Genomic DNA, 16,704 nt, shown 5'->3' with positions numbered 1-16,704 from the left:
TTTGATCATGAACTGCCCTAGAGTCCAAGTGATAGTTGCAAAACTGTGTGAAGTGTAATTGATTTTGCTTGCAAGTTTAGACAGAATAACTAGTGTGACTGAACAGTGCTAAGGAAAGAGAGACAGGGAGAGAAAGAGATAGCGGTCACGCGTACGAACTAGAGTGATTGTGTGCCTGTGTAATTGTATACAAAGTAACAATTAGAGTGAAATATTCTGTGAAGCAGAAGATTTTAGCACTATGAAAGAACATGATCGGAATTTTATGAAATGACCCACAGCAGGTCGTTAAGGAAAAAAAGGCATTCGAACTGAGAATTGAGAGGTATGGTGTCGTGGCTAATGGGGATGTATAAAAATAATGGTCAGAGAGAGAAATATGACGAAAACTATAGTTTATTTTTGTGGAGAAAAAGGAAGGAGCATCTATTGAAAGTATATATGGAAACTGACGCACATAGAGTTAAATATTTGGGTTGTGAGTGTAAAACAAAAGTTGAAACAGGAAAATAATTCCAAACAATTGTTAAATTATTAAATAAAGAGTGGATTGCACCAGGAACAACAGCAAATTCTTGTTTTATTTAAGAATATGTGTTAAAAGAGAATGGAAACAGCACTAAGTAAAATAATTAAGGGTAAGATAAACGTTTGTCCTGGAATATGTAGCACGGCACTATGTCTAGGATAAAAAGGGAGTAAAATAAACATTGTTATGTTTAATTATAATATTTGAGGTAGTAATTAGAAAATGATTTAAAGATAAATTTAAGAAAAAATAATTTAATGCATGCAATGAACAAATTGATCACAATAAAGGAATGCTGCACCTTCAGTATCAGGCCATCCGGAGCTAGGGAAGGGGAGTGTTCTATTCTATTTTACAAGCCTCCACGTTACAACTGGCATCAAATGTGGTATGGGCTGCTAGGGTACTTCGTAGTTTACAGGTGTTTCTAGGATGTAGAAAAGTAGATGCCGTAAACGTTCAGACTCTTCCCAATAAGCTCAATGAACTTTAGAGCGAACTTAAATCTTAGCACGATCCACCTGAATGTAAGATTACGATTGAATTGGAATCTAGCCAAGACGAATTTAAAAATATTTTAATTGAAATCACATTTAATAAGGACCAACTAATTAAAGAACTCAAGAACGGAATTAAGTGTGGAGTAAAATTGAGTCACGAAGTAATTAAGTGCTATATAAAATCAGAATTATGTGAAGTGAAAGACTTGCGCTCTCTCGAAAGAAAGTTACACAGTGACACAAAGTGAGGTTATGGAGAACCTTAAGGAACTGCTCGGAAAGCAGTTCAAAGCAATGTACGAGGTTATGGAGTCAGGTGTTTGGAACCTAGGGGAATAAATGTGTGGACTACATGGAAAACCGATGGCTGTGGCTATGGAGACTGTACAAAGCTTATCAGCTGCGACGGAGGCCCCAGCATCGCGAATGTAAAACCTCGCGCTACAAAGGGGCTTCTTCTTGGAGGACGTTCCGGACCCAGTTCAAACCCACCTGCAGGCACAACGGTTGGACGAGAGGGCCGTATACCTGAACGCCGTGCTACATGGACAAGTAGCCGAGGTATTACATAGCCTTAAATCTTGTGCTACCTATGAGGAGATTGTGGGAGCGTTCGACGGATGATACGGTGACCACCAGCTACAAAGTCTAGCTAAGGAAGAGGACCCAGGGTGCAAACGAGACGCTAGAGGAAATCATAGCCGAGGTCGAGCAGCTAGCCCACAATGCTCAAGCTGCTTCAGGATCACTTCCGGGGCGATGCAGCCTACAATTTCCTCGACGAGCTCCACGGCGCTGAGATCCATTAAAAGACTGACGCTTATCGGGAGCATAACTGCAGCGGGCCCTAACGATAGCCCTGAGGGAAGAGGCAGTGAAGGGAACCCCACCACCGTCACCGCAGATAACAGCTGAGAGGAGCGCGGACGCATCGGAGGCACACCCAGTGTCAGTGGAGCGACGCATGCCACTGAGGCCTCGGCGTAATCTCGTGTTGGAACTGCGGTGAGCGTGGATAGCTAGGTTCAAATGCCACGTGAGTGTGGCCCGCGATCAGAGAAACGTCAAGGAAAGGGGCTCGTCGACTTTGCCACTAGCATACCCTTGTTACACACTGAACATGGTTGCCGTAAGGTGCGATGACAGCTTGATCGCCGACGGCGGCTGATGGATATGCCGTGTCGTGTCTCGATAGACACGGGGTGACAATTACATATCACTAGGCCAGGCATCACCAAGGGTTAGACAGATAAATCTCCCCTACATTCTGCGAAGTTTCGAGAGACACCACTTCTGTCCTGAAGGACATGCTACTCAACCTGACGCTGGCACTACTATTCTTATGAATCTGGGCCATTATCGCTGCTATCACGGTCGATGTCATCTTTAAGAATAGACACGCTACGGCCGTACGAGGTGATTGTCGACGTAGGACGACATGTGCTGTGGATCGGTAGGCATAAGATAATGCTCCGACACCCAGGAACGCAACTCCGTGTACCGAGACTGACGCGTTCCAGCGAAAAGGCTAAACCCACCAAGAGCAAGGAGGCATAACTGGAGGGGCACGCACAAGGAGACTGCATGTCCATGGAGCCCGGATTGAGGAACGCCGAACAAGCATGAGGCTGCTTACCAGTAAAAACAATTAATTCGACATCGCGAAATCATAGGATACCCAGTGGGACTGAGCTTTGGACGTGTGCACCAGTCACGTGCATCTTGCCAATGGAGGAAAAAAGACGCACTGGCCCTGGAAGCAGATGACTGTTCGGACTAGCTCCGGAAAATTACTTCCGACGCCTGAAAATATCTGGAGGCGAGCTAGCTGAGAGATCTAAAGAACTAACCTGCGTGTTCCGTGATATCATCACCGCTACAGATTGTTATTGTGGAAGGATGTACATGTTGCACCATCATATAAACACCGGCCTTACCACCCCAATTCGGAAACAACCTCGCAAGGTACCCCAGGCCAAGAAGGCGGATATCAACCGAGTGCTGTACGACATGAAGCAGGGGTGACTCGTCGAGGAGTCAAACAGCCAGTAGTCATCACTAGTGAGCCTGATGAAAGAAAATTGCAAATATGCGTCTCTGCGTCGATTATGACAAGTTAAATGACATCGCTAAGAAGGACTGCTGCCCGCTACCGCGGATATACGTCACCCTGGACATGTTGTCATGAGCCCAGTGGTTCTCGACCTCGGACGTGAAATCTGTGTACCGGTATGTGACCCTTCTTCCGGAAGACAAGGAGAGGGCGGCCTTCTCTACTGGATAAGGGCTGTTCCAGTTCACTGTGATGCCCTTCATCCTCTGCTAAGAGCAGGCGACTTTCAAGCAACTGATGGATTTTATTCTAAAGTAGGTAACTCATGACGCCTGCGTTGTGTATCTAGTCGATATCATAATAGTAGGGCGCAGATTCAGGGCATTCTCCAGAGAGTGTTCCAGATACTTTTAAGGGGTCAACTCTAACTGAACCCTGGAAAGTAATAAGTGTTCCACAAGGAGGTGCGCTACCTTGGCCACATCGTTTCGTCGGAAGGACTATCCAGGGACCCTGAGAAGTTGTTAGCCGTCAGGGCCCGGCTGGTGCCAAAGGACAAGTGGAAACTAAGAAGATTCTTCGGCCTTTGCAGCTACTATCGCATTTTTATAGGGGGCTGTGCTGACATCCCAGAGCTACTTACGCGGATCACCGAGGAGGAAAGGACATTCTAATGATCGTCAGCGTCCGAGGTTGCCTTCCGTACACTTACAAATTCCCTGTGTATGGTACACATCCTGGAATGTCTCAAGTCAGCGACGTTGGAATTGGTGGGGTACTGTTGCAGGCACAGGACTACCAGGAGTAAATGATCGCCTACTACAGTAAAACGCAATCTAATGCCGAGCGGAAATACTCAGTTATACATTGGGCACTATAGACCATCGTTAAGATCTTAGATCTTTCCTACAAAAACCTTTAATCCCGAGGGGTAGTGAGTTCGTTGGAAACAACTTCTCCACGAATTCACCGCCGAACACCGATAAGGAAGGACCCACTGTAACGCCCATGTTCAGTCCAGGAGACTGTGTCGCTAGAATAGTGCACACTGTTAGATGGTGGAGAGGCAGGTGGGTACCTTGGACGTGCGGGTCGTGACGGCCACCGCCGCATAAGGCTGGGATCGTGCCACCCTGTGGCGGGAACAGCTGAAGGACGACGACATCGGGCATATTTTGCGAGACTTCGACCGAAATGGAAGGAAATCACTAAACCCAGTCCAGTCCAGCCGAGAAAGCATACTGGTCCCAGTGGGCAGCTCTGAATGTCAGCGATAGGGCACTAACCCGAGTGTGGGAATCTACCAACGGCAACAAAAACGTTGTTGCCTAGTTGATAAATCCCAGGAGTAAGTGTGAAGAAGTGGTGACCGAGTTACATGCGGATGCAACTGCCGGCTACATGGGATCGAATAAGAATTCATTCGTAAATAAATAAATAAATAAATAAATAAATAAATAAATAAATAAATAAATAAATAAATAAATAAATAAATAAATAAATAAATAAATAAATAAATAAATACTGATACCCCGAAAATGGTCGATGATGGTATTGCGTACCGAAATATCTGTGAAATGATTTCTGCATCACTGTCGCACTTCACACTATACAAACTTCACACATTGAACAATTTTGCAAACAAATACTTGTAATATCGGACTTCTTCAGATACATTCTGTAAAATGAAGAAATGAAAGACCTTCATCATACAGTTATAAAATTCTTGTCAGGAAAAGAAACACCCACGAAGAATGAGTTTTTGGATCTGCATGAAACTTGACATGGGTAATTGTTACGTTAATATAAGTAGTTTATTACAATATCAGGGCAAAAAGGGAGTTAAGAATGAGTTTTTGGATTTGCATGAAACTTGACATCGGTAATTGTTACGTTAATATAAGTAGTTTATTACAATATCAGGGCAAAAGGCAGTTAAGGGAAAAAAATGAACACGTTCAGGAATCTCTAATATCTTCTAATATCTAACTTTGATGCATAATTGTGATACGAGCAGGCATGAAGACATACGGGATTTGTTTTGTATCCTGCGGCATATCGATCCATCTTTTTTCTGTTCATCGCCTTAACTACTAGTCTGCTGAAGTCAATACCCCAGGTAATCCTAGACATGTTTGATGGGCGATAAATCTGGTGATCGGGAAAGCTACAGAAGTGTGGCAATGGCATTTTCTGTGTTAGGTCCAGCATTATGTTGCTGCAAAATGTCTCTTGGGCGTGGAAGAAGGACAGCACATGTTGCTGATGAATCTCCTGTACATATCGCTGTGCTGTCAATGCCACACAGTATTACTACTAGGAGTGACCGTGTGTCTTATGCGTTGTCACCCCAGGCCAGCTCAACAGCAGTGGGGTTGGTGTCACTCAACAACGAAACAAGATTGAGGCACTCACCACGAAGCTACCAAGCATGAACATGGCCGCTGTACAAAATAGCCTTCATTCGTCACTATATGCAACTCGACTCTTGTCTGGAGCAGTGTCGGTTTGTCGTAAACGACACTACTGTAGACAGAGACGGCGGTTGGTGGCTGTCGATGGCATGACACGCAATGGATAACGGGAGATTACATTACGTTCAGCCAAACACCTGGAAGTACTTCGAACAAATACAGGGGCCTGTAGTGATGTTGGTACATTTGCGTTGTGCTTCTTAGAGGTTCAGACCATCATCTCTACCGGTAGGCATTCGATGGTTTCCAAAGCACAGTTGGCATGTATGTGTGCCCTCACTTGCCCAGTGCTCCCAAACAATACTGAAAGTCTGGTGATAACGGCCTAGGTGACTGGCTATTCCTCTATATGACCATCCAGCCTTGCGCATCCCGGCTATGTGCCCTCCCTAAAACTCGTATAATTGCGTAACTCGGGGACATTTCGTCGAATGCGCCGTGGAGGCACGTCGAGTTGTTAGCTTTCCACAGCTGGAATGAGCGTTCCGATACCAGTAGCCAGTGCGAGTACTTGAATTGGCCTAGGGTGACAACACTTTCACGTCCTCTGAGAGCAAAAGCGTCCAAGTAATCGTGTCACTATGCTAATAATTGACTCCCTGTCTGAGGTATAATTGCATGACGAGTTTCCCAGCAAAATTATAACTCCTTCTTAGCGCGTGGTTTCTGTTTAGCAAATATACTACTCATAGACACGATATGCACAAGGATAATGATTTAGTTATCTTAAGACACTGAATCGGACGAAACCACCACCGTAACGATACAATCAGAACTGATTTCCCGCTTCCTTATGAATGGAATGAAATGCCTATCGTAGCGATTACTGGAAGATAAGACAGAAATTTTCTCAATAATTACTACCGATGACCATATAGTCCTTGTCTACATGACATATTTCACTTAAAGGATTGTGTTACCGTATCCTGGAAAGAAGTATTTTTCTATAAGAACAGTAATATCCATAATTGAAAAGGTGAATGATAAATAAAGATTTCAACATCAAACATATTTGTGTGTTAAAATAAAGTGCCAAATAAATACCACAATTGTTCCGAATAATGTGTTAAATATGACTATATATTGGATTCATTTTATTTTTCACATAACCTGGCATCACTGGAAAACTGATCATCACGCTTCATGCAAATTAATTAATGAAGATACACAAGATGTTAAAGGCGCATAATCAATACCAATAGTAAATAAGTGTTCTTTCATGATGTAATTTGGTAAATATTTCCAACTAGTGGGTCGTTTGATACAATGTCAAAAGTGATTCAAGATGGCATACACAGTTCTTAAGAGTCCCTTGTATCATACAGCTCTTCCTTTGATCTCACTAAGCTCAGTAAATACTGAGCTCTTCCTCAGTTCATCGTCTTCTCCGAAAACATTAAAAGTAGTTAGTAGGACGTAAAACCAGTAACGTTATTATTAAGATTAGATGAATCGAGAATCTAACTCGATGTTTCGGGTGAAGGGCAACGTTTTACCCCTGTGCCATGGAAAATATAGAAAAAATAGTTAAAAATAAATATATTTAATCACGCCTGCTCTGATTTACATGTATAAACAGTGGGCACAATTCTAGTAAACGATTATTTCAGTGATTTCAGTCATTTTGTAGAACGTTATGGAAGAAATGTTGCTTCTATTATCCTTAAATTCCTATTCATCGGTGTAAAAGTATTTAATTGCACACTGATATGTACTTGACAATGTAACCTACTGTCAATGTATGAAATAATATGTTTCACTGGAATCATGGTTCGTTTCCATGAATGTTATAATGTGCTCGGAATTCTTCCGTTAATCTTCGTTTCACTGCAAGGACACACTAAAAGGGTACTTGATTGCAGACATGTGTTCAGACTAAAAATTAGTTGCCCGAACTTGTTGGAATGTATATGAGATCCTTAGGCAGTGTACGCGCGATTAAGAAACTGAAACTGGAAACAAGGTTCCCTTATGTATTTTAGGTGAATAGGTTAAAAAGTAAATAAATTGCCTTATTTCGGTATTATACCTGTATATTTCGAAGTAATCACCGAAATTATTAAAGCATCTCTGGCTGTGTAAAACAATTCTCTTTTCCTTGACAATGGAATGTGGAATCCTCTTCATTAAACAAATTTAACTAATGCAAGGTTACACGTCTTTTCCGTTATTAGCATTTCATCGCTGATATTCATTATATTATAGGATGGCTAATCCGTTCTCCATCTGACAGTCGCTCCTGCTGGTGCAATTTCCACAATTGTTGTACAGATGTCAATTTATCTCCGAATGCCGACAAAACATCTTGGGAATGTTGACAGATTCCATGCTTTGGCCTGCATAAAACGGATAACTAAGCGGATCTCCTCCCGTGATACCCGTAAATAAATTTCGTATCTTTATTACTCTTATTCTTGGCGAAGTTCTGGTTTACCGACTTGCTCGCATACTAGCAATCAATTCATGTGAATTTAACCTTCGGGTACAACAGCTGGAGTTATCTAAGTTCCGTTGTCCCAAAGCAATGAACAGAGAAAATTAATACTTGACTCTATTTCACGTATGCGAGGAAAATATAATGTTTTACGGCGTACCTTCTTAGATTTTCTGCTTTCTATGGGTTCAGAAAATTTTCTGATACTGATGGAACATTGGCATTTTCTTCGACGATATGAAAACATTTAACTTGTATTGCAGATGATCAGTATACTGCCGATTATCTAATCGCCTGTAGCGTATGAAACCAAAACCGGTGATGGCTCGCTAATTATCGTCTTTTATATAAGCATTGTGCTTTTATATAAAAACTTCAAAGCTCGCAATAATGTTTCTATCTCTAAGCTTGAAAGCTACGAACATGACAAGCCGTGTAAAAACACCTGTGTTGTTGATGCTGATAAGAGGAAATGCATGGATGGAAACCAGTTCGTCGTTATTATGTTAACATTGGCTCCCTACTGCTCCAGGCAACTACATATAATGTGAGACTCAGTTTTATTCCATTGGAATAACATATGAAACGTCATTACGGAGTGTTTTCTGTCTTCAGATTGACGTCTCTTTTAGTAGCAAGGAGCGAAGTTCGCAAGGAAAATCATACGAAGTAAATATACTGCTGATTTGAGTTATAGTGGTGTAGTTATTATTACTATGTAAGTGGAGGGAAGCATGTATCGGTACGTAATGTAAGAAATAGCAAAGCCTGTACACTGTACATGAAATTTTATGGAACACAATTATTCTTAGTAATAATTTCTGTATACTGTATTTCTAAGATGACTCGTCACTATACAAAATTCGACGTTCAGTATACCAGTAAGAGTTTTACCTACATATAGAGAGCCAATGAGGCCAAATATTTGGTAAATTAATGAGCATTACAACAGACTGGAGTGGTCCTAAACCCGTATAATGCAGGAAGGGGACAACTGTTAAATTTAAACCTTACAACTACTCTACTAGTCAGGTGTTTCCATGTGTTTATAGCAACAACTCTCTTGTCAAATATGTGTTTAAAGCAACAACTCCATCTCGTTAAAAACTCTTGCGAGGGCGAGATTCCCACACACCGGTTTCTGTTAAAGAGGGATATCTGGAACGGATCTAGGCTGTTTGCTTTGAGCTCAGCAACAACTGAACACTGAGACGCAGTGCTACTCTCACCAGTTGCTCTCAGAAAGGACTCACTTAATAGAGAGCTGTATCACTTTATTCTCGGAAGTATTGTGTGTGGTGTGTGAGTTGCAGGGATGTTGGTGACAGCACAAACACCCAGCTCCCGGGCCATTCGAATTAACAATGAAGGTTACAATCCCCGACCCGGCCGGGAATCGAACCCGGGACCCTCTGAACCGAAGGCCAGTACGCTGACCACTCATTGAACAAGTCGGACAATCTGCAATGAAATAAATGAAAACATCAGGATATTTTGGCAATTGTAAGAATATTTCAAAATCTGTGATTAACGTTTGAACGGTACAACCTAGAATTTTAAATGAAATAACCTTTTATATGCATTCGGCTACGATCATCATAAATCTGCAATAATAATCCTACGTCATCTTGGCAATGTTAAGAAATGATAAAAAAGGATTAAAAACTGTGAATAAATTTTGAACTGTACAACCTAGGACCTTAAGTGTAATAACTTTTGATATGCATTCGGCGTCGGACATTTTAAGTCAATAAAAATATGATTACGTTAAAATGGCAGTTTTACAAATTTTCAAACAATTGTGTAAGTTTTCAACGGAGCAACCTAGAACATTAAGTGTAGTAACCTTTCATACGCATTCGGCTACGAGCATTCTTAATCTGCAATAAAAAAGACTAGGTCATCGTGTCTCAAAGCAGATTGTGGAGGCGACTGCTTCTTTTAGCGTCCGGATGTTTGTGGGGACACGGTGCAATGGGTAGGGCCTATGGGGTGATATGTACAGTAGCGGGAACTGGGAGGTGAGGTTAGATAGTTCTTAACATAAACGATTAGGGACCCAGGGATGCGAACGCTACTTCGAGGGAGTGGAGGGTTGTGAAATGAACGTACAGGGAGCATGACAATGATGTGGTGGGGGGGGGGGGTTAAGATGTGGAGATGATTTTGTACATTGTGTTAGGTCCATACGCATAGAGTATAGCAGTCATCTTGGATAGCAGCCTTTGCCTCAGTTCCCGAAAGTTAGGCTGATAAAAGTAATAGGTCATAAGTTACAAGTAGTGAGCCCCTGAGACAGCTCCCTAGTTAGGTCTATATTAATAGAGTATAGCAGCTTCAGTCTAGAAAGTTAGGCTGATAGAACTAATAGGTCATAAGTTACAAGTTGTGAGTCCTTGAGGTAGTTCCGTAGAGTTAGGGGTATAAGAACAATGCATCACCATTAACCCCTGGCCGAGGGCTTAAAGTTAGTCTCATATAACCAATGTATAGAGGCCATTTTTGCAGCGGGGGCCTAAGCGCAGACCTCCTTCGGTTAGTTCTACAAGAGATAATGTATCCCCACTAGCCCCTGCACCAGTATTCACTACTTTTATGGCATGGTTCGCAGCTGCAATAGATCCATCGCGCTATTTCATCTCATCAAAATCCATTGCTAAAACCGTACATGCAATTGAACACACAGCACCGGCAGCGTGCCACAACTGATTTTGGGGTAACATATTTTAAGTTGATGAACAACTGTTGTTATAGTAAATCCACGGAGGATATTCGGAAACACTGGCGCTCGGAAATATATTTCAATGCCAATGTTTCATTCTGTAAAGGATATTGACGGAGATCTACTTACTCTTGCGTTAATTAAGACAGAAATTCTCTACAACAAGCCTATCTGCCTTTGAATAGCAATACATGATTTTTTCAAAAAAGTGATGTTATTATTTCACTACGAGGTTGCCAAACTCAATTTTGTAGATGGCAGTCTTCTGTCTATGGGCACGGATAGTTTTATCTGTTTCATAAGTGAGATGGATGTTTACTCTGTTATGAAAGAAAGTATTCTGCTTATTTTGACACTCCTAATTACGATTCGGACAATATAATAGTAATTTGGAATTACTCTTATGAACAAGAAGTGTACTGGTCTAATAAGGGATGAGTGTGGTGGTGATGCGATTACGGAATTTGTCGGTATGTCACCTAAAATGTTTGCTTCTTCTACGGAAATTGCTAATGGACATTGTAAAGCAAAAAGTGTTCTAAAAAGTGTCACTCAATTTCTGAATGTTAATAACTATCGCAGTGTAATATACACCAACACCTCTTGCTTGCATCCACAGGTACGCATTCGTTCCAAATATCCTAGTGTATTCACTATTCGAAAAAATAAAAGGTCTTTGGTAATGCATGATGATAACAAATTATGAATGGCATACACAGTCTACATATTTGTCAAAATTATAGTTACCAATAACATGGCTGTATTCACAATCCAGAGTTTGTATTGTCCAAGTCTTATATTTTCCCTGATCATTGTAAGCATTTGTACAATAAATATTTTTCAGACTCACCCTCGAATTTTATTTCACTTTATACGTCCTGTAAAGCGAACTTGAGTGAGTACTAAACGCATGTCAACTCAATGTACAACATCTCTATCTATTCCGACAACCCCCCCTTCCCCCTGATTTTCCTGAACACTGTTTACTTCACTACACTTCACTCCCTCGAAGTTGCGTTCGCATCACGGGTCTCTATCGTTTATGTTAAGAACTGACTCACCTCACCTCCCAACTCCCATCACTCTATATATTCCCCCACTACCTATTGCACAGTGTCCCCACCAACATCCTGACCCTAAAAGAAGCAGTCACCTTCACAGTCTGCTTCCTAGCCACTATGACCTAGAAGTTTTATTGCACATTACGAATGCTCGTAGCCGAATGCGTAATAAAGGTCACTTCACTTAAAGTTCTAGGTTGCAGCGTTCAAAAGTTATTCACAATTATTTGAAAATTACTTAAAATTACCAAGATGACCTAGTATTGTTACTGCAGATTTGGGATGCTCGTAGCCAAATGCATATTAAAGGTTATTTTCTCTTAAAGCTCTAGGTTGTACCGTTCAAAGTCGTTCGCATTTTTAAAATTTCTTAAAAAATCCAAGATGAACTAGTATTGTTAATGCAGACTTAGGATGCTCGTATCCGAATGCTTATAAAAGGTTCTTACACATAAAGTTCTAGGTTGTACCGTTCAAAAGGTATTCAAAAGTTTTGAAATTCTCTTACAAATGCCAAAATAACCTGACGTTTTCATTGCAGATTTAGAATGTCATATAAAAGGTTATTACGCTTCACCATTATGAACATATGCTAGAAATTTGAAGCGGCTAGAACGAAGTATGGTCAAGTTGTCAAAATTTGGATAAAAATGCAAACATCTCGCAAACAGTGCTTCCACGCCGTAGAGAAAATCGGATAAAATTTCTGTCCACGAATTTTCCCACCCGCGACTGTATGGAGCATGATGGTATAAGAAAAAGTGACCTAGTGATGGACCAACGGTTTGATTCGTCATTTAGGCCCTTTGGCATTTTCAGGGTTTTCAGTATCAGAATGTATCGATAAGCTGATATAGTGTGTTCCGACTTAAATTTGCCGAAATTCTAGGTTTAAATAGACAATATCTCGAAACGGTTGGTTGAAGGTTATGTCAAGAAGGGTAGCGAGCCGTAAAACTGAAGATAGAGGTAAATATATCGACACGAGGATGACCACCTTCAAATCCTTGTATTTTTTTAGTGCAGATTTAGAATGCTCGTGCCCGAATGCATATAAAAGTTTATTATATTTAAGTTCTAGTGAGGTAGCTCTGTAGTTAGGTATATACGATTAGAGTATAGCAGTCATCTTGCAAAGCAGCCCTTGTCTCAGTTCTCGAATGTTACGCTGATAAATTTAATAGGTCATAAGTTACAAGTTGTGAGTCCCTGAAGTAGCTATGTACAGTTAAGCCTATAAGAACAGAGTATCAGCATTAGCATCAGTATTTCATATAACCAACGCATAGCTGTTAGATTCTACCAGGCAACTGAAACAAAGAGAAATGTGCATATAGTGTTACGTATAGTTAAGGGGTGCTAACTCCGTCTCTAGGAGTCTGCTCTGTTCCTCCTAGTGCCGGCCCTAAGCCCGGATAATGGATGAAGGGCACAGCCATTAACTTTAAACCTTACAACTACTCTGTTAGTGAGGTGTTACCATGTGTTTAAAGCAACAACTCCCTGTCAAAAATGTGTTTAAAGCAACAGCTCCGTCTCGTTAAAGAACTCTTGCGGAGGTGACATTCCCAAACGCCGGGGTCTGTTAACCCTCCGTTACACGCACCGCGGAGTGAGAGTCCGCACTTCATTATTTTTTGGTAATGAAATATCGTATGGCTTTTAGTGCCGGGATATCCCAGGACGGGTTCGGCTCGCCAGGTGCAGGTCTTTCTATTTGACTCCCGTAGGCGACCTGCGCGTCGTGATGAGGATGAAAGGATGAAGACAACACATACACCCAGCCCCCGTGCCGTTGGAATTAACCAATTAAGGTTAAAGTCCCCGACCCGGCCGGGAATCGAACCCGGGACCCTCTGAACCGAAGGCCAGTACGCTGACCGTTCAGCCAACGAGTCGGACTATTTTTTGGTATCACAGGCCAACGAAGCAAGGCGGAACGGGTTGCCTTCTTGTTGCTTCCTTCCTTAACAATACACAGGCCGTGACGGTGTGAGGATGTCTCAATAATCGCCGAACTGTTGATTAGAGAAGTTTATATTGTCAACTGCAGACTTGCGAAGACTCAGTCCGCAGGCGTGTATTGGTGACTTGTTAATCTTACTCACTCTTTTGGTAAGTCATCCATACTTCCGTTATTATTTATTCTAAAATTATATACTTTTATTAACTACAAGTGTAGTAGTGGGCGCATCTTGACATATTCTCTACTTGTGATTATTTACAGTGGGATAAACACGATATTATAAAATGAGCTATGAATAATAATATTGCATCCTCTTTTCAGGGAGTTATTGCGATGTATTCCCAGAGCTATGGATCAAATCGAGCAGCGTTTGGACGTCCATGAAGTTGGTGCGAGTGATGACAGTGATCCGGACGTTGTAAACGATAGTGATCGTAATTCTGAGAGCGAACAGTCCACGTGTGAAGAGGACGTGACTGAAAGTGAGCAGCATGAACTGTATGTTGGAAAGGACGGGACCCAGTTGAATCATCGGCCTGTAATGAATCGTAATAGAAGGGTCAGGCAACCTGAACATCTATATACACTGACTGACAGAGCAAATGCAACACCAAGAAGGAGTGGTTCGAAAGGGATGAAAGTTGGGGAAAAAACAGAGACCTCACGGACGAATAATTGATGTTTATTTCAAACCGATATGCAGGTTACACAATGCGCACCGCATCGACTCAGTAGGATGTAGGACCACCGCGAGCGGCGATGCACGCAGAAACACGTCGAGGTACAGAGTCAATAAGAGTGCGGATGGTGTCCTGAGGGATGGTTCTCCATTCTCTGTCAACCATTTGCCACAGTTGGTCGTCCGTACGAGGCTGGGGCAGAGTTTGCAAACGGCGTCCAATGAGATCCCACACGTGTTCGATTGGTGAGAGATCCGGAGGGTACGCTGGCCACGGAAGCATCTGTACACTTCGTAGAGCCTGTTGGGAGATGCGAGCAGTGTGTGGGCGGGCATTATCCTGCTGAAACAGAGCATTGGGCAGCCCCTGAAGGTACGGGAGCGCCACCGGCCGCAGCACATGCTGCACGTAGCGGTGGGCATTTAACGTGCCGAATACGCACTAGAGGTGACGTGGAATCATACGCAATAGCGCCCCAAACCATGATGCCGCGTTGTCTAGCGGTAGGGCGCTCCACAGTTACTGCCGGATTTGACCTTTCTCCACGCCGACGCCACACTCGTCTGCGGTGACTATCACTGACAGAACAGAAGCGTGACTCATCGGAGAACACGACGTTCCGCCATTCCCTCATCCAAGTCGCTCTAGCCCGGCACCATGCCAGGCGTGCACGTCTATGCTGTGGAGTCAATAGTAGTCTTCTGAGCGGAAGCCGGGAGTGCAGGCCTCCTTCAACCAATCGACGGGAAATTGTTCTGGTCGATATTGGAACAGCCAGGGTGTCTTGCACATGCTGAAGAATGGCGGTTGACGTGGCGTGCGGGTCTGCCACCGCTTGGCGGCGGATGCGCCGATCCTCGAGTGCTGACGTCACGCGGGCTGCGCCTGGACCCCTCGCACGTGCCACATGTCCCTGCGCCAACCATCTTCGCCACAGGCGCTGCACCGTGGACACATCCCTATGGGTATCGGCTGCGATTTGACGAAGCGACCAACCTGCCCTTCTCAGCCCGATCACCATACCCCTCGTAAAGTCGTCTGTCTGCTGGAAATGCCTCCGTTGACGGCGGCCTGGCATTCTTAGCTATACACGTGTCCTGTGGCACACGACAACACGTTCTACAATGACTGTCGGTTGAGAAATCACGGTACGAAGTGGGCCATTCGCCAACGCCGTGTCCCATTTATCGTTCGCTACGTGCGCAGCACAGCGGCGCATTTCACATCATGAGCATACCTCAGTGACGTCAGTCTACCCTGCAATTGGCATAAAGTTCTGACCACTCCTTCTTGGTGTTGCATTTGCTCTGTCAGTCAGTGTATATAAAATAAGAGTTTTGTCTGTACATTGCTCACAATTTGAAAAGAATGGTATTTCTGTATCGGTCGTGTCCACAGTAACAAGAAAATGCATTTTTTACTTTTCCGTAATTTCTGTCTGTCTGTCTGTCTGTCTGTCTGTCTGTCTGTCTGTCTGTATGTATGTATGTATGTATGTACACGCACCACGAGAAAACGGCTGAAGAGAATTTAATGAAAATCGGAATGTAAAGTCGGGTGATGAACCGCTACAATCTAGGCTATACATTATTTTAATCACGCTGAGTGAAAGGGTAGTTTAGGGGAAGGCCTGAAATTTAATTCTCGAATATTTATGTTATTAGTGGTGGTGCCTTAATGAATATCGCTAGACAAAGATGGGAAATAAGTCGCTACAATGTAGGTTATACACGCTGAGAAAAATGGTAGTTTAGGGGAAGGCCTAAAATTTCAGTGTCAAATATTTATTTTATTAGTGGTCGTATCTTCACGGCAATTGGTATGCAAAGTCGGGGAATAGGACGCTATAATCTGGGCTATCAATAATGTTATTCACACTCAGTGAAATGGTAGTTTAGGGGAAGGCCTGAAATGTAATCTATATAAAATGTAAGTGCTTTTGCCTTTCATTGCTCAGAATTTGAAATAAATGGTATTTCTGTATCAGTCATGTCCACAGTAACAAGGAAATGCATTTTTTTACTTTTCCGTAATTTCTGTCTGTCTGTCTGTCTGTCTGTCTGTCTGTCTGTCTGTCTGTCTGTCTGTCTGTCTGTCTGTCTGTCTGTCTGTCTGTCTGTCTGTCTGTCTGTCTGTCTGTCTGTCTGTCTGTCTGTCTGTCTGTCTGTCTGTATGATTGAACACGCATCAATAGAAAACGGCTGAAGAGAATTTAATGAAAATCGGTATATAATGTCGGGTGATGAACCACTACAAGTTCGGCTATAAATAATTTTATTCACGCT

The sequence above is a fragment of the Anabrus simplex genome, chromosome 2 (assembly GCF_040414725.1).
Source record: "Anabrus simplex isolate iqAnaSimp1 chromosome 2, ASM4041472v1, whole genome shotgun sequence".
In the NCBI taxonomy this organism is placed as follows: domain Eukaryota; kingdom Metazoa; phylum Arthropoda; class Insecta; order Orthoptera; family Tettigoniidae; genus Anabrus; species Anabrus simplex.
The sequence above is the reverse complement of the archived record's forward strand: the minus strand, read 5'-3'. Positions refer to the sequence as shown.